Raw genomic sequence first — 22,056 nt, forward strand, 5'->3', positions numbered from 1 at the left:
CAGCGGAGGGGGCTAGGATATTATGCGGTAGCAGCAGTGAGCTATGACAGCAAGAAAAAAAGTCATCACTCTAGAATACAGACCAGGCTTCTGGTATATGTAGGGCTCAACCTAAGGCAGATTGGCAATGTGTGCAGCAACAAGGGTAAGGGGCCTCTGATTGTCAACAGGTGAATGCAGCATAAGAGCCATAAAGAAATGCCCGCAGTGATAAAAGAAGAAAAGAATTAGCGAAGGGCAGGCATGACTAGGCCCAGAGTGGGAAGGAAGACGTGTGAGGGTTAATGATTGTTTAGAGTTGGTAAAGGATAGCTGGGGGATCTGGTTGGTAGAGGAGAGTGTAGGTGGGGTCTCCTGCACTTTAGGGTGGGGTGTTCTGGGGAGGGGCGTCAGTTGGGAGCTGGACGTGGGAAAGCTTCCCTCCCGCCCGCCCTGTTTGGTGAATGTTGTGTTCCTCCTGGGGGGGGGGGTTATTTTGGTTCCTGGGCGGTGGTTGGTCTTTGGAGGCGGTTCTTATCTTGGAGGTACAAAATGGTGTGGGACCCATCGTTGGTATGGTGTGCCCGGGAACATTCCCAGTTAACCGAGGTTTAACTGGAAGGTGGTGGTGCTGCACTGTGGACGGTATGGTTGTCTCTGAGCTGGTTGGTTGCGGCTGGAGGCCTAGTGGAATATGGTTGTCCGCAGGTGCATTTCGGATCATTTTGGGGGTGCCTTCAAAGACCAACGACAACTCTTTATGTTTTCTGTTTTAAGAAATGGTTGATGTGTTTAAACTTGATTTGTTAATAAAAGGCCGTGCTGGCCATTTTACTCCAAAATTGGTGTTGTGTTTTCTGTAAGTATAGTAAGTAAAGGGGATTGGTATGGAAGGGTAAAGGGTAATGGTGGTGTAGTGGGGTCTGGATGAACCTATCTCGGGTGCACTAGTCATGGGTCTGAGACCCTCTCTCCAACTCACTTCTTGACAGTCCTCTGATGGTGATGAGTTAATTGCATGATGGGGGCCCCCTTGTCCTGCGGTACAGCAATGGTGGCAACCGGTACGATGGCAACCCTCTCAGCAGCTCCAGATGACAACGTACCAGGTTACCACAGCATCAGAAAATAGTCCCCAGACCACTGATCCTGTAGCAGACATACTCCGGTTCCACCTCCTGTCTCTAGTATCTGGTGGATCCAGAAGAGCAGTCTGCTCAACTGGGCACAGCACATCGCCTTCTCTCCATTACTGCTCTGGTGGGTACGTTCCCCAACTGCCAAGACTCTATCCCAGGCTTTCCCTTATATTTCACCCCTTCCGCTCTCAGGTGTTCATGCTCATTGTAGTTGTGGCCAAGGTTTGGTTATGGTTCGAATCTTCTTCAAATCTACATCTCCCAGACTGCTCCTGTGTAAAGCCAGCCATAGCTGCATTATGCATAGCCGACATCACCATCTTGTGTGCAAAACAGTCCTGTAATCAGTAACATTGCCCAGTGTTACAGATGGTACATTGACAGGTATGTATTGCCTGAGTAACAGAAATGCGCACTCACCGGAAACGCATGGGTTATGCGCATGTGTGATTATGCATCACGGGCAATGGGAACATCAGAATCCAGGCAGCCAGGCGTCTCCCTCACGGTGGGTCATCACAGACTCCTGTTACAGGTCCGGGGGATCCCCTTACAATTAGACCTTGTTAACCAACCAGTCCCTAACCACATACCTCCTATGATGGGACCAAATAAAAATCAAAGTAGGCCAATTATGAGAGATCACGAGTATCAACATTATGACCCACCTACCTACAATAGATATGAACCTTTGCAGAACGTTCATGATGATAATATAGGATCACGAGATTTCCGTTGGTATTCAAATACCACTAATGCTCCATCTAGAAATCACCATCCTTATCCTCATAATGAATGTGATAGGTCGTATGGGAATCATTACCCCTCAGGTTCGTATAATTATGATCAATACCAACCTCAACAGTTTAAAGGGCAACATAAGACACAATACTCATCTCCCAGGAATAATAAAGGGGGTAAAAACTACAACAAAGGTACTTACCATAAACCCAAACAAGATAACTCCCGATCAGGACCAGCTAATTACAATAACAATAAGAATAATAAACCATTTAACAATAACTTCAGACCACCACCCAATTCGGATTACTATTACAACCAGCAACAAAATCCTGATTACTATCAACAAACTACCAATTATCCCCGTCAGCCTTTTTTAGGGGTGAGCAATACAAGAAAAAGAAGGGACACAGGAGGGGAAAGAGAGGAGGGAAGAGAACAAATGGACACTCCAAAGAAAAGGAGGGTGTAAAGACACAAGGTATCTTTAACCTTAGTGGAACTAGCCTTACAGAAAAAGAGCTTCACTTGCTTGATAAAGGATTGAAATATGCCCCATCAAAAAGCCTTAATAAGTTTGAAACCTATATGGACATACATAAGTTTGCACGACAATTATCCCTGAAAAGGTATTTTGCGAATAATCCTATCAATAGGGATGTACCGATTGGTAAATACACTCATTCTAATCTACACAATGCATCCACCTATAACCCTCCCCCACAAACTCACTCGTACGTGAATCTATTTAGAGACAAGGTCCTGAAAGAATTGAGGGAAATACCATTTAAAAGACCTTTTGACAGAACAGGCGACACTAAAGCCATTAAATCATTATTAGAAAGGAAGAATTTGGTAATAAGACCAGCAGACAAAGGTGGGGGTGTAGTGGTTCTCAACAAGGAAGACTATATCAATGAGGTTAACAACATTTTGAGTGATAACACTACTTATGTCCGTTTACCTAAGGATCCTAAAATAGAGTACAAACGTTCTCTTAAAAACATCATTAACAAGGGGTATGTAGAAGGTATTCTGAATAAGAAAGAAAAGTCCTATTTATGTCCATCAGCACCTAAGTTACCAGTCTTATATATATTACCGAAGGTTCATAAGGACCCCATAAAACCACCGGGGAGGCCAATAATAAGCGGTATTGGTTCCTTATCCTCTAGGATTGGTGAATATGTGGACTTTTTCCTCCAGCCACTCGTTTTACAAACTGCAGCATATTTAAAGGACACTAAACAGGTTCTAAACGAGGTCAGCTCCTTAGTTACTTCTCCCGACACCTTTTTAGTTACAGCGGATGTCGCTTCTCTATACTCAAACATTAACCATAATGATGGTATGGAAGCAGCTGATTTCTTTTTAACACAATACAGCTCCTTACCTGTCACCCAGAAGAATTTCATTCTAGAGCTTTTAGAATTTGCTATGTTAAAGAACTATTTTTGGTTTAACAAAGACTACTATCTGCAGATAAGAGGCGTGGCAATGGGGGCAAAGTTTGCCCCCTCCCTGGCAAACCTATTTATGGCCAGGTGGGAGGAGGACCTTATTTTTGCCAGAGATTGGCCTGAGCTGTTGTTTTACAAAAGATACATCGATGATATCTTGCTTCTATGGAATGGGGAGGAGGAGTCTCTCATAAACTTCTTTAACTCACTAAATAATAATACCCTTAACATCAAACTCACATACGTTTATAGCCGTGAGGAGATTAATTTCCTAGATTTAACTCTTGTCAACTACATGGGCAGGATTACCACTAGATCTTTCTTTAAAGCAACAGATCGCAATAGCTTTATTCCTCTTGGGAGTTGTCATCATCCCAAATGGCTGTCTAATATTCCTAAAGGACAGATAATGAGGATTAGGCGCAATTGCTCGGATTATGAGACTTTTCATGTTCAGGCCAATATCTTAAAACACAGGTTTCTAGAGAAGGGATATAGTGAGGCAACCCTTGATCATACTATTCGGTTAGTGGCGCAGATGAATAGAAACACCATGTTGATGGATCAAACAAGGAACAATCAAGGGAAAAAAATCTGCCCATTCGTCACATCCTTCTCAACCCAGTATAAGGCAATCAATAAAATAATGAATAATAATTGGGGTATTTTAAAAATGGACCCAGTTCTAACAGCAATGCTACCGGAGAAACCGGAAATTGTATTTCGGAAAGCAACCGCTGTTAGGCACATGATTGCACCAAATGTTGTGGATCCTCCTAATAACATTTCTTTGTTTAATGATTTAAAAGGGTTTCACCCCTGTAATAGATGCATCATCTGTAAGTGTGACAATACCAGAAAGAGGAAAGTCAGTACATTCCAATCATCAGTTACTGGCAAAATTTATAACATCAAACATTTCATCTCTTGTCATAGCAAATTTGTAGTATATTTACTACAATGTCCCTGTCAAAAACAGTATATTGGCAGGACAACAAGACGTCTACGGGACCGCTTACGTGAGCACGTTTCCAATATCAAGAAGGGTTTTAGGGAGCACTCATTATCAAACCATTACCGCCTCCACCATAATAAAGACCCTTCTTCACTCAAATTTATTGGGATTGATGTAATCAGTAACCATTGGAGGGATATTAATAAAACTAGGGCAGTTTCCCAAGCCGAAACCAAATGGGTGTTTGAGCTCCAAACTTTACATCCTTTGGGCCATAACATTGAGGTAGACGTCAATTGCTTCATTGCTAACAACTGACGGTTTTATTTATTTTCTATTTTTTATTTTTTATTTTTCATTCAATCATATATTGTGATTTGAGCTTTCCTTGTATACTATGTTTTAATTATGTTGGATTCTCACCATGTGTTTATTTCCAGCATGAGAGTTATTTTTCCAAGCGTATATGATTTTTCCATGTGTTTAACATTTTAGCATTTGGAATTTATCATGGGAGACTTTTTTCCATATGTATAACCTTCCAGTATCTGGCATTTTACCATATACCTACTCTGACTGTTATACTAGTCTTTTTTATCATTAATTGCCTCCCCCCGCCCTGTTTCTTGCGTTCATTTGGGAGACGGGCGTAGGAAGGAGTATACGGTTTCTATTAACCTTTCTTCTGGTTTTAAAGCGTTTTGGGTTTTTTACCTCTTTTTATCCTGATTTCCTGTTGTTTCCATATATATTTATTATGGGACATATATTCGATACCCTGACTGGGTCTGGTATTGTGATATTAGATATGCTATTCTGCCAGATCCAATACATGATATATATAACATCTGTGTTTATAATTTTATATCCTCATTTTATTTCCTTATATCTGAAGTTTGTAGCATGTATGCGTTTGTATCCTGCATCTTGCCGTGGTCCGTTATATAGATTATGCCATTCACTGAGGGGATCTTTATACCCCATAGTTCATTTTGTGCACTGTTAATGTTACAGATATTTGCACTTCCACTCCCTATAATGGTATAGCGTATACAGCTTATTCCCTGGGGTCTGTGACATAGTGTTTACAGCTTACTCCCTGGGGTCTGTGACATAGCTAACATAGCTTCAGCTAACAATCGTGTCTGGGTTTTCACATTGAGACTTCTCTGTCTCCTCCTCACTACATGGTAGATCGCGGATCCACGGCAAAATGGCGCTGCCGTGCTCGCGCATGCGCAGTGCGTGTTTGTCTTCGGGAAAATGGCCGCGGCTCATTGCGCATGTGCCAGTTCCCCTATTTCTGACACTGGCGTCGGTCACGCTGCTGTGCAGTCTCCCCTCTGATGATGTGCCTTTAGCACGAAAGGCCTAAGGAGGAACTGTACAGAGCGTGACGTCTTATACCCGCCTGGAGCCACGAGGAGGCCCGGCGTTTTACACCACTGGGGTCAGTACTGCATTGTTTATCATATGCATTTCACATTTTCATGATGTACCATATGCATACTGCCCTGCTGCTGTTTTTATCAATAAACCTGAGATTTTGAACATACTACACTATTTTGGGCATTTGTTTTCTGGGGCTCCTGTCTGGAGCTTTCACTCCCATAGAGAAAGCACTTTTGCCATCCTGAGAGGAGGTTTCTCCTGAAGCACCTGGCTCACCTTAAGGGGATCCCCCGGACCTGTAACAGGAGTCTGTGATGACCCACCGTGAGGGAGACGCCTGGCTGCCTGGATTCTGATGTTCCCATTGCCCGTGATGCATAATCACACATGCGCATAACCCATGCGTTTCCGGTGAGTGCGCATTTCTGTTACTCTGACAAAGTGGAAGCCGCGGGAATCAGTATCTCTACAGTTCACCATTGTGATACCAGATTATCACTTTATTGACTTTTTATCCTTCTTAGCGCTGCACTTCATTATTTAAGTTTGATTGTTTATATTTAAGGCATTATGGTTGCCTAATGTGTTCTAGCTGCTGACATCTATTAGAGCGCTCACTACCTATTTCATAGGTATGTATTGCCTGACATGGCTATATCCTTTCACAATGAACTTTGAGTCTTTTCTTGTATATCATTGTATTTATGATTTAAATAAATATGATATTCCTCCTACCAGTCCATCCCCCACAGTTATTACCTTTTGTACCACCAGCCCCTCCCTCTTAGATTGAAAGCTCCGAGGAGCAGGGCCCTCCTAACCCTCTTGTATTGAACTGTATTGTTCCTGTATTGTCTCCTTTTATATTGTAAAGCTCTGAGCAAACTGTTGGCGCAATATAAATCCTGTATTATAATAATAATAATATTGTACGGTAAAGATAAATGCAGTATTTGCTTGCTTACACATTTTTCATTACAAAATGACATCCTATAGCTGCAAAAATGTAATTGATGTTGTTTTTTACATTTGATGGCGATATTTCACGTTACCCTACTCACTTACAGCTTTTCAATTGAGCTTTTTTCTGCCTGGCAATAATGGTTCTATTTAGACCTAAGCTCTAACAATACCTTGGTGGCCTCATTTAAGCATTGCAGCATGTATGAAAATGATGAATGATTGCAAGATGAAAGACTCATATCAGAACTAATTACCATGTAAAGATATTGTAACTAAAAATAGAGTATTAAAGTATTACAAAACCCACAACAGTAGAATCAGTCTGTATATGCAGTAAAGCATGCTTCTTATACTCACTGTGAAACTTAAGGGGTTAATCCTCTGCATTGCGTAAAAAGGATATTTAATCCTGTCTTCTCTTATCCTCCCCTTCTTCCATGTTCCACATTTCATCTCCTGATAGAACAGAGACTTGGGGACACTGCACATGCTCAGCATGTGATCAGAACAGGACCAATCAGCACTGTCCAGAGGATCATGGGTTATGCAATCTCATAGGAAGTGAGAGGAGAATGAAAACTCCTCCTACAAGCTTTAACCAGTGCTCTGCTGGACACTGATAATAGTCACAAGACTGCTCTAACTGCTGATGAGAAAAGGTATTTAGCAGTTTGTTTACTAAAATAACTGCATTTCCATGTTCTGTGTACTGTGGGAGACCAGATATAGTGAATGTAGGGTCCTGGGTTTAGTAACACTTTAAGATGGGCTATGCTACTGATATATCTATCCACGTATAGCATACTAAAGCAGAATGTTTTTGTAGCTTTGGGTAATGGGTAATGGTGAGGGTTTAAAACTTCTGTCAGGGTTAAAACCTATAAAACCTAAAACTTGGATGGTGCTGAGCTTTTTTTGCTAACCTTCAGGCAAGCAGTTAAACAGTTGAAAAACATGTATGGAAGCTGTTTTAACTGTCAAAGGTTTTGTAACTCTGTACAGCCAGATCCACAATCTCCACTGCAATAGCAAGACAACTTATTCAAGAACAAACTCCAAGCCACTGGACAGGCTCAGTGATGAATTATCAACCCTTTCTTTTTATGCTCTCACCTCCTGTCAGCATGTTCCCTGCCCACACATGTGCACTGCAACAGAGTCTAATTGACTCCTAGTGCTGATCCTCCCTTTCCTAGTCCTAGTTCTACATTATGTAAAAAGAATTTAAAATTGAAGTGCCACGCCACTGCTAAGAGGTCCAAATACAACTTTATTCCATTAAAGGTCAGGGGTACAATTAAAAAAGTATCTAACACATTTCGGGGTCTAAATTCCCCCCTACAATTGTATTTTTTCCAGTGTGAATTAAAGGCACAGGCCTACTTAGCAGTTTGTTGGGGTGCCAAACAAGCTGCTGATTAGGCCTATGCTTTTAATTCACCCTGGAAAAATTACGATTGTAGGTCCAGTTCACTTCTGGTTTGTTCACTTTGTTGCCAGTCAAACCCAGATGAAGGGGACACTTGAACCCCTGAAACATGTTGGCTACTTTTTGAATTGTACCCCTGACCTTTAATGGAATAAAGGTTTATCTGGACCTCTTAGCAATGGCGTGGCACTTCAATTTCAACTCTTTTTAAATCACGCTACAAGACAAGGAGACTATGGAAATCCTCTGGTGTGTAGAAGCCCAGGAATCAGATCATTTACACTAGCATTAATACATTAAGATAACAATACCAGTAAAATAAGCCTACGGGTCCAGTCCTATCTTCACTTTCCACAACTAGTTCTACATGAGGCTGATATCAAGGCCAATTGAGGTAATTACACTAGTTACAAATTGGAAACAAAATAGAGCACAAGTTATTTTTAAGGTTTAGGTGCACTGCAAGAATAAATGTAATGCTTTTTTTTTTTTTTTTCAAAAATAATGCATACCTTCATTAAAGGATAAGTTCACCTTTGGGAACATGTTACATGTTTCACCCATTATCAGGGTGAAACATGTAACATGTTTCCAATGCTGCAGCCACTGCCTGCTGCCTCTGTGTCCCCAGCAGTAAATAAAAGCTGTCACCAAGGAGCAAAGATGGAGGGATTCAAGTCATCACCACTGACTCAAGCACAGAGGACTGGCACTTGGCTGCATGGTATTTTCCTGGTTCTAGGGCTTAGGATTGTCCAAGTGGCAGCAACTGACAATCAATAGGTTGACAAGAATAAGGTCCTGGGAAAGAGACTAGAGATATCAGGAATAAATGGAAACACTGAGCACAATGCAGAATGAAGGGTTACCAGCAATGTCTTATACTGTGGGCTGGACACAGAATAGACACCAATAGGTAGAACTGGAACTGTGAATAGGAGCTAGAGTTGTAAAAAGTTATCACTATGTATAATCTGAAACACAGTAATAATGTTGAAAGACTGGTCACTAGTAACATAACATGTATGCTAGCTACTGTAACTGATTTCAGGCAACAGAAGGCATCAGTGCATGCCTAGGTACACTGTGCATGGCCCAAAGGAAGGGCCCTGAGAAGTAGGCTTCTAAAGATCACCGTGCGCTAACGATCATGAGAACTGCAAGGTCAACCAGCACATTACACTATGCAGTTCAGAGAGAAGATTTCCCCAAGCAGTTTAAGCTCAAAGCTGAACTCTACATTACCATTAATTATAAGCCCAATACTTACCTTTCCCTTCTTTAATAAACATAAAGAGTTTTTATTATATTTGGAGAAATCATCTACTGAAAGGTCCGTGACGTCATCACCTTGAAATGTGCAGAGATGCCCACCCCTTGGGAGGAGGGATCAGGCAGCCATGGATTTCACATCCTTCTGCATTTGCATAACCTACCAAACTATTTAGGCAGGTATAGATGGGTGGGACAGACCAAGTATCTCCGGATCTGTCAATCAGCTTGTAGTCACTGATGGGTGCGGTAGACAAGGAGTCTGTGTAGCTGGGTTCTCCCAATGTAATTACATTATTCATAGAAGAAAACTACACATAGGCATTTCTATCACTGATCACCCTGAGAAAGAAGAGGGCAGTGGGGCCACTAGTCTTATTAAACAGAATCTGAGTTAGTGAGTTTTGGAAAGGAGAAGATGAGGAGAGAATGATTCAATGTCTATTGCAACAACTGACAAAAGGACACTTACTATTGCAAGGCAAGAGATCTCGTTTACGAAAGTGCTTTTACATTTCTGCCTGGAGTTCAGCTTTCATTTTCTGACACTGTTTTTGCTATTGCAAAATATTGTACATTTAAAATGCTCATTGTTATCATGTTTTTTTATTACCTTTTTTTTTAACACTCTTGTAACTTTTATTTATCTTGATAGTAATGAGATACACTGGATGTCTTTGGATGGTAAGGTACACTAATTTATTTTAACCTACATTATTGGGAACTATCAATAAGTAGACTGTGATTTGAAGGTTATACTGTAAATACACACCCCCAAAGTATTTTTTAAATTTTACTTTGTGATCTTTGGTTACTTGTGAAATAAAATGCATTGAGCTGTGGTCTCCTGCCTTGTGGAGACATGCAGCACCTTTGCCAGATATTTCACTGAAGATAAAGCTATTATTGTGTGTACCCCCACAGGAGATGCTAGAAAGTGGGATCCTCTGTTGTTACCCTGACATGGCTAAAGGGGAGACCTCGGACACTTCAGATTACACCACCTTAGACAAAATAGATTTGCAATTTCACTGTAGCTTAAAGTCACCCTGAAAGCAGACTCGAGGCTTTGCAGTAGATAACTATAGATAGATATATGATCTCTTGTAAAGGAAGTAAACAGGGTATTACAGCACAGTATATAATAACACCAGTAATACACTGACAAAGGTTCACAGAGATTCAATGAATGTAACTTTTCACCTATGCCGCACAAACTATAGCTTAAGTGGGTGTATGAAATATATATATATATATACTGTATATATTCCCCAGTGGAAGTCTTCTGCTAGCTATGGTGGGGCCCTTGGTGTCATTAGCACGCTTCATAAAGGTTGGCAGTCCTGCACACAGTAAGATGGAAGTTATGCAATGGTATGTTATTGTGCAGAACAGCAAATTGGGTCAAGTGTAGGCTAAAGTTGGAGACAGGCAACCGGCCAGGCTGGACATTCAGTAAATGGAAAATTCCAACAGAGTTTTTAGGAACATGAACATGATTTAACTCTCTTCGCGTTGTATATAGTGTCAGCAATAGAACAATGATGGGTCAATTACCCACTTACCAGTACCCTGGGATCAGGTGGACAGAGTTTAGTGCCAGTGGATGCTGATGAATAGTAGGAATAGATCTCTCTGAAGCGGCTTGGCAGAAGTGCAGCAATAGGTTGATGGTGCTGTGTCTCCTGTGCTAACCTGAAGGCAGCAGAATGGGACCACTGCAGGCTGAAGACGCTGTCCTTTCCTTCCAGGGCTTTTCTTTTTATATGTGACCCTGTAATGCCACCTGTGCTCCAGGGCCTCAGGGAAATGCAGTTCAACTCCAGCAAATAAAGTGTCCTAATGTTGCTCACAAGATTACACTTCCCAGTGTGCTTTGTGTTTCAAGATGGTTCAGGAGGAAAAGATCAGCATCTCCATATCTCCATTTTTTTGTGGCCAAAAAGAGGAATTGCATAATTAATGCTTTTACATTATAGTCCATGGATGTATTTATAACGATAAAGTTTTTCATCCCAAGTTTCTGTTTTTTCCTTAACTAACTGAACAGAGATAAAAGTGAAGAAGTTAGTGAGCACAAAGTATCATATAGCACCAACTGTGTAATCCAATAACTTTAAATATACATGTTTTGTCACTGTTTCTAAAGTAATCATACCAAAGCAACATAACTGCAGATAAACAGTTTTGGAGTTTGGTAATAAACTAGTACAAATTAGGTAGGGTAAATTTTATTTGAAAAAAACAATTATACGTATTTGTGTACTTCTTGTATTTTTCAACACTTTCCATTGTGAAACACAAGGGGGTGCCATAAAGTAGACGGATAACTGCTAAACTATTGCAAACTAATCTGCAATTTACACTTGCATCTTTGCCCACATCAGGCTGTTTACATGAATGTACAATGCAGGATTTTGTTGATCTATAGTTATATATATTTTTATATAGTTTGTACATGTATTCATACATACACAGAGATCTACTACACACCATTTGCATTAATAAACAGAAGTATAGTAAAAATATCTCTTTTTAGGTAAGCTTTAAGTTCTAATTTGAACTGCAAAAAATACTGCTCTAAATCTAATTTCTATAGGCAACAACCTTTGTTTTCGTCACCCTTTCAAGGACAATATTCAGTCAGGAATAGGTTGGAACTATATACTGTAAATATAATAAGAAATAAACATAAACTTTCAAACAACCAAAAAATGTCAGGGTCAATGTTATAAAGAGGACGTTGTGTGGCAATATTATAAAAGATTAGAAGCATACAAAATAAGTAAAAGAAGCATTTAAAAACCGTTAAAAAACGTAAAATAAACAGAGATGATAAAAGTATCTTAAAAACCCTACAGTTTGTCTATATTCAGCATTAGACACAAGAAACAAGACTACAGAACAGCTACAAATACTGTATATACTGAAATATAAGAACACTCATCTGTCCAGGGATCCAGCATTGTCCTCACCCATGCAAATTCTTTAAAAGGCTTTGGTTCCCCGGCACCAGCATCTTAAAGTGTTACTAAACTCAGGACCCTGCATTCACTATATCCAGTCTCCCACTGTACACAAAACATGGAAATGCAATTACTCTTGTAAATATAAACAGCTAAATACTTTTTCTTATCAGCACATAGAGCAGTCTTGTGCCTTCTATCAGTGTCCAGCAGAGCACTGATTAAAGCTTATAGGAGGAGTTTTCATTCTCCTCTCACTGTCCTATGAGGCTGCAGGACCCCTGACCTTCAGTCTGGACATTGCTGATTGGCCCTGTGCTGATCACATGCACCCGCCCAAGAAAAAAAAACTCTTTAGCAATACACACCAAACTGAGCATGTCCCCAAGGCTCTGTTCTATCAAGAGATGAGTTGGGGACAGTTGAAGACATGGTGGATCAGAGAAGACAGGATTAAATATCCTTTTTACACAATGTGGAGGACTAACCCCTTAAGTTCTAAAGTGAGTATAACAAGTATGTTTTACTGCGTATACAGACTGATTTTACTGTCGTGGATTTAGTAACACTTTAAGTAAGGGAAACCAGCAGTGAAGCTTTGCTGCTTCACAGCCAATTCCCACTGCAATTGTGCGAGCCACACTGTGCTTCGTGAATGGTTTTGCAGTCTTCTGGACCTGTGACATGTCCCAGAAGGCTGCGGGGGAGGAGGAATCAAACTTCAGTTTAGATTGCAGGACAATCTGAGCAGTAGTGGGAGCGGGTACCTGTCAAAACCAGGTACCTGCTGACCCCACCCCCCAAAACTTTTTTTTCCAATAGTTAAACGGGGGGGGTGCAAAGAAGCAGAACTTCCCCTGTTGGGTAAAACTCTACTTTAATTTGAGTCTTTCTGGTATATGGTTTACTGCAGAGATCAGATCATTTGCAGAGTAAATCCACTCTAACATAGCAGAGTCACTGGCCTCAGAACATGACTCTTAGTATTCTTGGTACATTCAATCATAAACGAGAGCTACAGTGCCGAATGCAACAGCTTTTTTTCTCACCTCTCGAAAAGGTGTTGCAGTACTAACTCCCAATAAAAGGATCTGAGGGGAATGCTGCAGAGTATTTTATAAGTAAACAGTTATATTCTGTGTATCTAGGAAAGAATCCAGGCTTTTTTAAAGCAACCCACTGAGGTGACCAGAACCAACATTTGAGGGAGTCTATTCCACATTTTCACAGCTCTCACTGTGAAGAAACTTTTCTGTATTTGGAGATTAAATCTCTTTTCCTCCAGACATAAAGAGTGCCCCCTTGTCCTGACCTCAGGGTGAATAACTCTACACCAAGTTAACTATATGAACCACTGATGTATTTTTACATGTTGATCATATCCCCCCTAATCTCCTCTTCTCAAGAGAGAATAAATTCAGTTCCTCTAATCTTTCCCCATAGCTGAGCTCCTCAGTGCCTCTTGTTTGGTTGCAGTGCAATGTTTGGTTGCCCTTCTCTGCACTTTCTCCAGTTCCCCAATGTTCTTTTTGTGAATTGGTGCCCAAAACTGAACTGTATATTCCAGATGAGGTCTTACAAATAATTTGTACAGGGGTAAAATTATATCTCTCTCTCTGGAGTCTATATCACTTTTAATACAAGAGAGGATTTTGCTCGCTTTCAAAACCGCAGTTTGGCATTGCATACCAGTATTAAGCTTGTGATCTACCAGAACTCCCAGATCCTTCTCCACCATTGATTCCCCCAGTTGTACTCCCCCTACTATGTATGATGCATGCATATTCTTAGTCCCCATGTGCATAACTTTACATTTATCAACATTAAGCCTCATTGTGTAATGATAATAGAAAAAGCGCCAGAAAAACAAATATAACATTAATATTATAAATAAGAAGTAAAGCTGCAAACCTAACCAAAAAAAGTTGTAAAATATAAATAAATAAAGGAATGCGCTAAAAAATAAATTGCCACAAAGAAATAATAAATAAATTCAAAAGTAATGTCCACAATTCTTATATAAGTCCAACCACCATCAAAAGTGCTAATCAATTCTGAAATCTTGTATAAAGCAAATAGCACCGTGAGAAAATCCACCACCAAATGAAATGAATAAACTCACCAGAGCTATATGCTGATCAAATTATAAATCCGCATAATAGCAATTGCTCTGGGAGCGATGATCTGTAGAGGTATCCAAAGAGTGGGAGCAATACACTGCAATCAGCCAATCAGCACAGAGGGAACAACCTTATTATCAAGTGGTCATCATGAATATTGGTAGTGCTCGGGGAATCAAGAAAAGATATAATGGTGCAGTACGTTTTTATAATCATATACTTTATTAAACATCGGATATGCACTCACAAGAAACGTGTCTGAGCCGACACCAGCAATGACAGCCTCAGAAACCGCAGGGACAAGCCTCGCTCACCGCGATACCACAGCCGACAGTCTGGAGGAGCGTTCTGACATCACATCCATTAAGCCCTGTCCTACACGTTTCGTCATTTGACATCCTCACGGAGCGGAATGCTACGAAGAGAGAATCGTTTGTACATGACCATGTGGAGCACAGAGCCTTAAAGGTGAAGTTCACAATATATCATTTTGTCGAATTGGGACACTGTTATGGGACAGACTAAAACATTTAATGTGAAAATGGCTTAATGTAGCTTAACGTGTAATAAACTGTCTAAATCTTAATCAATTGACTTGAAACTTTGCACAGCCCAAGTTCTCAACTTACCAAACATGTCCTAGAAGTTTCATAGATGTCAGCCTTCCAGAAAGAAAATGGGGGACATTAAGCTTGTTTTTTGGGGAGCTTAATGTAGCTTAATGTACAAAAAAGAGCTTAGATGTTTACCAATTTCCCCCAATCTTCAAACAATACAAGACTCTATCTATGTCAACATGTTCTGAAAATTTCAGGTCATTTGGTAAATCACACCAAAAGTTATTCACATTAAGCTATATTTGACAGTGCTAAAACATTTAATGTGAACAGCTTAATGTAAAAAGAGCTTAACGTACCATAATGTGCCTAAACCTCAATCAATTGACTTGAAACTTTGCACAGCCCAAGTTCTCAACTTACCAAACATGTCCTAGAAGCTTCATAGATGTCAGCCTTCCACAAAGAAAATGGGGGACATTAAGCTTGTTTTTTGGGGAGCTTAATGTGGCTTAACGTACAAAAAAGAGCTTAGATGTTTACCAATCTCTCCCAAACTTCACACATTAGAAGACTCTATCTATGGCAACATATTCTGAAAATTTCAGGTCATTTAGTAAATCACACCAAAAGTTATTCACATTAAGCTATATTTTACAGTGCTAAAACATTTAATGTGAAGAGCTTAATGTAAAAAGAGCTTAATGTACCATAATGTGCCTAAACCTCAATCAATTGACTTGAAACTTTGCACAGCCCAAGTTCTCAACTTACCAAACATGTCCTAGAAGGTTCATAGATTTTGAACTTCCACAAAGAAAATGGGGGACATTAAGCTTGTTTTTTGGGGAGCTTAATGTAGCTTAACGTACAAAAAACAGCTTAGATGTTTACCAATCTCCCCCAAACTTCACACAGTAGAAGACTCTATCTATGGCAACATATTCTGAAAATTTCAGATCATTTGGTAAATCACACCAAACGTTACTCACATTAAGCTATATATTACAGTGCTAAAACATTTAATGTGATGAGCTTAATGTAAAAAGAGCTTAACGTACCATAATGTGCCTAAATCTCAATCAATTGACTTTAAACTTTGCACAGCCTAAGTTCTCAACTTAGCAAACATGTCCTAGAAGTTTCATAGATTTCAGCCTTCCACAAAGAAAATGGGGGACATTAAGCTTGTTTTTTGGGGAGCTTAATGTGGCTTAACATACGAAAAAGAGCTTAGATGTTGATCAATCTCCCCCCAAACTTCACACATTAGAAGACCCTATCTATGGCAACAAATTCTGAAAATTGACCTCAATCAATTGACTTGAGTGTGTGTTTGTAGCTCACCAGCTAATCACTGGGGATTTCTGGCTTGTGGTGCATGCTTGGGAAGTGCATTCTTCCAAGTTCCAAATACCGGTCAATATCGGCACAAAACCTTCAGGCTTCTGCTAGAAAGCTGAACATAAAGAGGAACTTCATCTTTCAGCATGACAACCACCCAAAGCATCCATCCAAATGAACAAAGGAATGGCTTCACCAGAAGATGATTAAAGTTTTAGAATGGGCCAGCCAGAGCCCAGACCTGAATCTGATTGAAAATCTGTGGGGTGATGTGAAGAGGGCTGTGCACAGGAGATGCCTTCGCAATCTGACAGAGTTGAAGAGTTTTTGTAAGGAAGAGTGGGCAAATATTGCAAAGTCAAGATGTGTCATGCTGATAGACTCATACCCAAAAAGACTGAGTGATGTAATAACATGAAAAGGTGCTTCAACAAAGTATTAGTTTAAGGGGGTGCACACTTATGCAACCATATTATTTTAGTCTTTTATTTTTACTTCCCTCCACCAAAAAGATTTCAATTTGTTTTTCAACTGAGTTGTACAGTTTATAGGTCACATTAAAGGTAAAACTTTTTCTGAAATTATTTTTCTTTGTCTCATTTTCTTACATCACAGAAACCTGACTTTTTTAATAGTGGTATGTCGACTTTTTATATCCACTGTATATATTCATGAGAATTGCTATGTGCTCAATCTTAGTACAGTCTACCTCCAGGCTTGGCCTGGGGAGGTAATGCTTATGTGCGGGAAAGGTTTGACTAGGCCTCAAGCCTAGAAGGGGCCTCACATGCTGATTGAGGAGGAAAATGAGAGAAGCTGGATGGCTACTGGAGGTACCTGGTACTAGAATGGACCTAAGGGGCAAGTCTGTCTGACCTATTGAAGATCATATGACTATCCATATTTAGCTGTTCCTCTAATAACCAGTGCCGGCTTGTGCTCCTATTGATTCTGCACTGTGAAATACTGAAAGGGTCTGGTGAGTCTGAAGTTCTTTTCTAATATAGTTTTGACATGAATGTTCTAAACCCTATGTCCTCTCTCCCAGTTATGAAGTTCCCCAATAAAGAATTCAAAGATGTACTTAAACTGACTGGCGCCTAACTTTTCTTTGATCGCACATCCCTTCACAGGCCTAGGATCTGCACGAAAACAAGATGTCAGCCTTCCCTGCCTTTGAGGGTCTACGCTACGGCTCTGGGGGTCAGGGGGGTGCTGTACTTATTTTTAGGGGAACTAATTGTGGCTTAAAGTACAAAAGAGAGCTTGGATGTTATCCAATTTCCTCAAAATGTATACAATAGAAGACTCTATCTATGCCAACATATTATAACAATCTCAGGTTGTTTGGTAAAACAGACGAAAGATTATTAACATTTAAAGGAGAACTCTGGGCAAAATCTTTTTTTACATGTTCTTGTTGCTTATCTCTTGCCTTCCCTGAATATGTAATCCATATTCTTGTTATCTGAGTAGTTGTTCTAGTAAGACTGATCACTGCTATGCCTCCTATTCCCACAGACACTGGTCTTGGTACATCCCATCTGTAGTTCTGTTCTCCAGCAAGCAGGGATGTATTTCCATCCCTGCTTGTTGCAGTGGGCGGACCAGGATACACAGACCGCCGGTCTGTACCGTCCATGGAGGTGGTGTCCTAGGAATGACAGCCCCCCTGGGCTGCTCTGAAGGCTGAATCCAAGGGAGTCTGTAACCCATGCTGCCTGCACATTGGGGTAGCATAACAGCTGGCTCAAAATCCTCTGTTTGCTGTACCATCCAAAGACCAGCTTTCGGAAGACCAGCTTTCTGGTTCTGGTAGCCGCTGCCCAATGTCCCCCAGTGAAATCACTGGTTGCTAGGACTGCCTGGTATCTAGCAACCAGTGATGTATATGCAAAGCCACAGAATTCACAGCCAGGAGGCTCCAACTTTATTCTATTGAGCTGCTCCACCTCCTCCATTGTCTGCCCTGCTTACCATGACTATGGAAGAGTCTGAGAGCTGTGAGTGATTAGGGGAGCCAGGAAAAGAGAGACAGAGGATGGCATTCTGTGCTGGAGGAACAAGAGGGTGTAACTAGAGATGGGTGGGGGGGGGGGGGGCAGAGCGAGCAGCTGGAGGAACAAGAGAGCGTAACTAGAGATGGGTGGGGGGGGGGGCAGAGCAAGCAGCTGGAGGAACAAGAGAGTGTAACTAGAGATGGGTGGGGGGGGGGTGGGCAGAGCAAGCAGCTGGAGAAAGCAGCTGAACATCCTACACTGGCAGACCTGCAATATCCTCTGTGAAAATTCTGCCTCCGCTGCTGTTCTGCACCAACAGCCCTTCTTTGCCTTTACTGACAACTGAGAGTACGGGAAAGGCTGACAGGCTTTAGTGATCACTTTGCTTCGTCTCCTTGTGCTGTGAGCTGAGCAATTGGAGCCAGTCAAGCCTTGATATGTAGTGACATTGAGAGTCTCGACCCCCCCCCTTCTTTCTCTCTCCCTCTCCTTCCCTCTCTGAATAACTTTTGGCATGTTTTATGAAACAACCTGAAATTTTCACAATTTGTTGGTACATGTAGAGCAGGCTTCACTAAATGGCGGACTGCGGTCTGTACACAGACCAAGTGATAGTTCAGTCTGGACCTCAGCCGTACCACCCAGCAGCCTGACTCCTTTCCTCCCACCACTGCAGATGTTAAGGATTACTGTCTTGCAGAGGGTGGGAGAAATGGCAAGGTGGACGGGGACCTGGACCCCCCATGCACCCGCCCACTGCAGCAGAGTGGGCGGAAGGAATGAAAGGTCTACAGGGGGAGCAGCAGTTGCCCGACCCCTCCCCCTGAATACACTTGTCACCACTGAACCCACAGCAAGGAGGACCTGAATCCCCTCCCCCCCACATTCACTCACCTGCCACCGCTGTTGAAGTCACAGCAGAGTGGGTTGGAGGAAAGTAAGGTGTACAGGAGTATGCCCAACCTCTTCCCCCCAATGTACTCGTCCACCACTGAACCCACAGTAAGGAGGAGGACGGGAGGCATGGAGCCTAGTGGCAGCAGCAGGTGTGCACACCCAGAAGAGGAGTCTAACTTGCCACTCTCCCAGCCCTCCACAACACTGAGTTAAGCTAGGGGGAGATTATGGGGGGGGTCTGTGATGTCAGAGAGGGAGCTGTGATATGGGGGGCTGGGAAGTGAGAGGAGGGAGCTGTGAGAGGTGAGCTCTGATATGAGTGGCTGTGAGAGAGGGGAATTGTAATACTTGGGGAGCTGTGATGTGATAGGGAGAATCTGTGATAGGGGGGCTGTGATATGGGGGGCTGTGATGTTATATAGGGGGCTGTGATGTGAGAATGGGGAGCCGTGATATAAGGGGCTGTGATGAGAATGGGGGGGGGGGGTGCTGTAATATAAAGTTTTGTGAGAGTGGGGCAATAATGTGAGAGGGAGAAGCTGTGGTATGGGGGGCTGTGATGTGAGAAGGGGAAGCTGTGATGCGGGAGGGGGAGCTGTGATATGCCGGGCTGTGATGTGAGAAGGGGGAGCTTTGATGCGAGATGTGGAGCTGTGATATGGCGGGCTGTGATGTAAGTTGGGGGAGCTGTATTATGGGTGGGCTGTGATGTGAAGGGTTTGTGATGTGAGGAGGAGGGCTGTGATGTCAAGAGGGGGTGAGCTGTTATGTGGGGGGTTGTGATTTCAAAGGCGACTGTGATGGGGTTATGATTGCAAGGGGATGTGATGTAAGTGTGGCTGTAATGTTGGGGGCTCTGATGTTAAAGGGAGTTGTGATATATAGAGGGGTGTAATTGGAAAAGGGGGACTGAGGATATTAATTGAAAAGGGTCTGTGACGTTAATGACCTGAGTCATAGAATAAAAATGAGATTCGGAATTCTGCAGAAAAAAAGGATTAAAAACTGGACCTCCATGAATTTTAATTCAGTACCCGTGATGTAGATTCTTGTATTTTGTGAAGTTTGGGGGAAATTGGTAAACATCTAAGCTCTTTTTTGGACGTTAAGCCAAATTAAGCCCCCCAAAAAACAAGCTTAATGTCCCCCATTTTCTTTCTGGAAGTTCAAAATCTATGAAACTTCTAGGACATGTTTGGGACGTTGAGAACTTGGGCTGTGCAAAGTTTCAAGTCAATTGATTAAGATTTAGATAGTTTATTACACGTTAAGCTACATTAAGCCATTTTCACATTAAATGTTTTAGTCTGTCCCCACTGTTATTAATATGTAAATGCACAATGTACAAGATTTGGTAAACACATGATCAATGGTGGAATGCATATGATATTAAGTACGTTTATGTTATATAAGGAGATATGTTGGAAGCACTGAATATGCACTGTATGATAATTTAGTACTGTCACACAGCAAGGTGTATGTACATTTTGATGACTGGATTATACAATATTGCTCTGCATATATTTTATATAATACTTTAAACAGCTTTGCCAACAGCGTCCGGGCACCCTGGGCCTTGTTTCCCTACTTTATGCATCTTTGAATAGACGATCGACGCGTACATCTCTCTCATATGTCGCTCAGTGGGAGCGCGACCTGGGGGTGGTCGTGGATTTGGAGGACTGGAATAGGGCCTGGTCATTTATAGCTAAATGTTAATTTAATACAGCCACGCTAGAGACGGCATATAAAGTGCTGTTTCGTTGGTATTTGTCCCGGCTCATTTAGCGCAGGCGAACTGTGCCTGTAGTGATCGCTGCTTTCGGAGTTGTGGTCATCGTGGAGAAGTGTTGCATATCTGGTGGTCCTGCCCAAGATTGATTTGTTTTTGGTCTCGTGTATTTGGCCTCCTTTACACCTTGTTCCATCTCTCCATATGCCGGGATGCTTGGTTTGCTTAGCTTCATTGTCCCATACCGGGCCTGTTGGCTCACCAGCAGAAGTTGGCTTCCTAAATGTTCCTGTCGGAAACTAGAACAATTGCTCAGTCCTGGAAAAATACATATGTCCCTCTTCAGAGGGTGCAGAACCATATGACCACTCTGATGTCGAGTATCCGTAATGACTCCCAATGGAAATTTTTGAAAATATGGAGCCGTGGTTAACATATGCTTTTCCCACACTCCCCCCGGCTAGTCTTGGTTTGTGATGTTGTTCGGTATTGGCAATCCCGGTCCCCTGCTACTGGTCTTGTTTTCTTTTTCCCTCTCTACTCTTTTTTTCCTTTTTATGTTTGTTTGCTTTGTGTGAGGTGGTGGGTGGATAGCTGCCTTTGGTTTGAGTTCCTGTCGGTGTTATATCACTGTTTTTGTATTTTATGTGCCATTGAAATCCCCTGCGTGGGCGTGTTTTGTTGCTCTAGTCTTGTTAAACTGTTTACAAATTAATAAAAACTATTGCAATACAAGAAGTAAGGGTCCCAACACTGAACCTTGGGGTACACCACTAATAACCTTAGACCATTCATAGTATGAATCATTAACCACTAATCTCTGAATACGATCTTTTAGCCAGTTTTCTATCCATTTACATATGGATTTTTCCAAGCCTGTAGACTTTACTTTACACATTAGCCATGTGTGGGAATCTGTGTCAAATGTTTTTGCAAAATCCAAGTATACCACGTCCACCGCCATCCCAAGGTTTTGCTTACCTCCTCATCAGATTTGTTTGAAAACTTCTGTCTTTCATGAATCTATGCTGTCTGTTGCATAAAATATTTTTCTCCAGCAAGAACTCATCTATGTGGTCTTTTATTAAACTCTCCAGTATCTTCCCAACT

The sequence above is a fragment of the Staurois parvus genome, unplaced genomic scaffold (genome assembly GCF_062004578.1).
Source record: "Staurois parvus isolate SC_StPar_1 unplaced genomic scaffold, SC_StPar_1.0 ptg000437l, whole genome shotgun sequence".
NCBI classification, from domain to species: Eukaryota; Metazoa; Chordata; class Amphibia; order Anura; family Ranidae; genus Staurois; species Staurois parvus.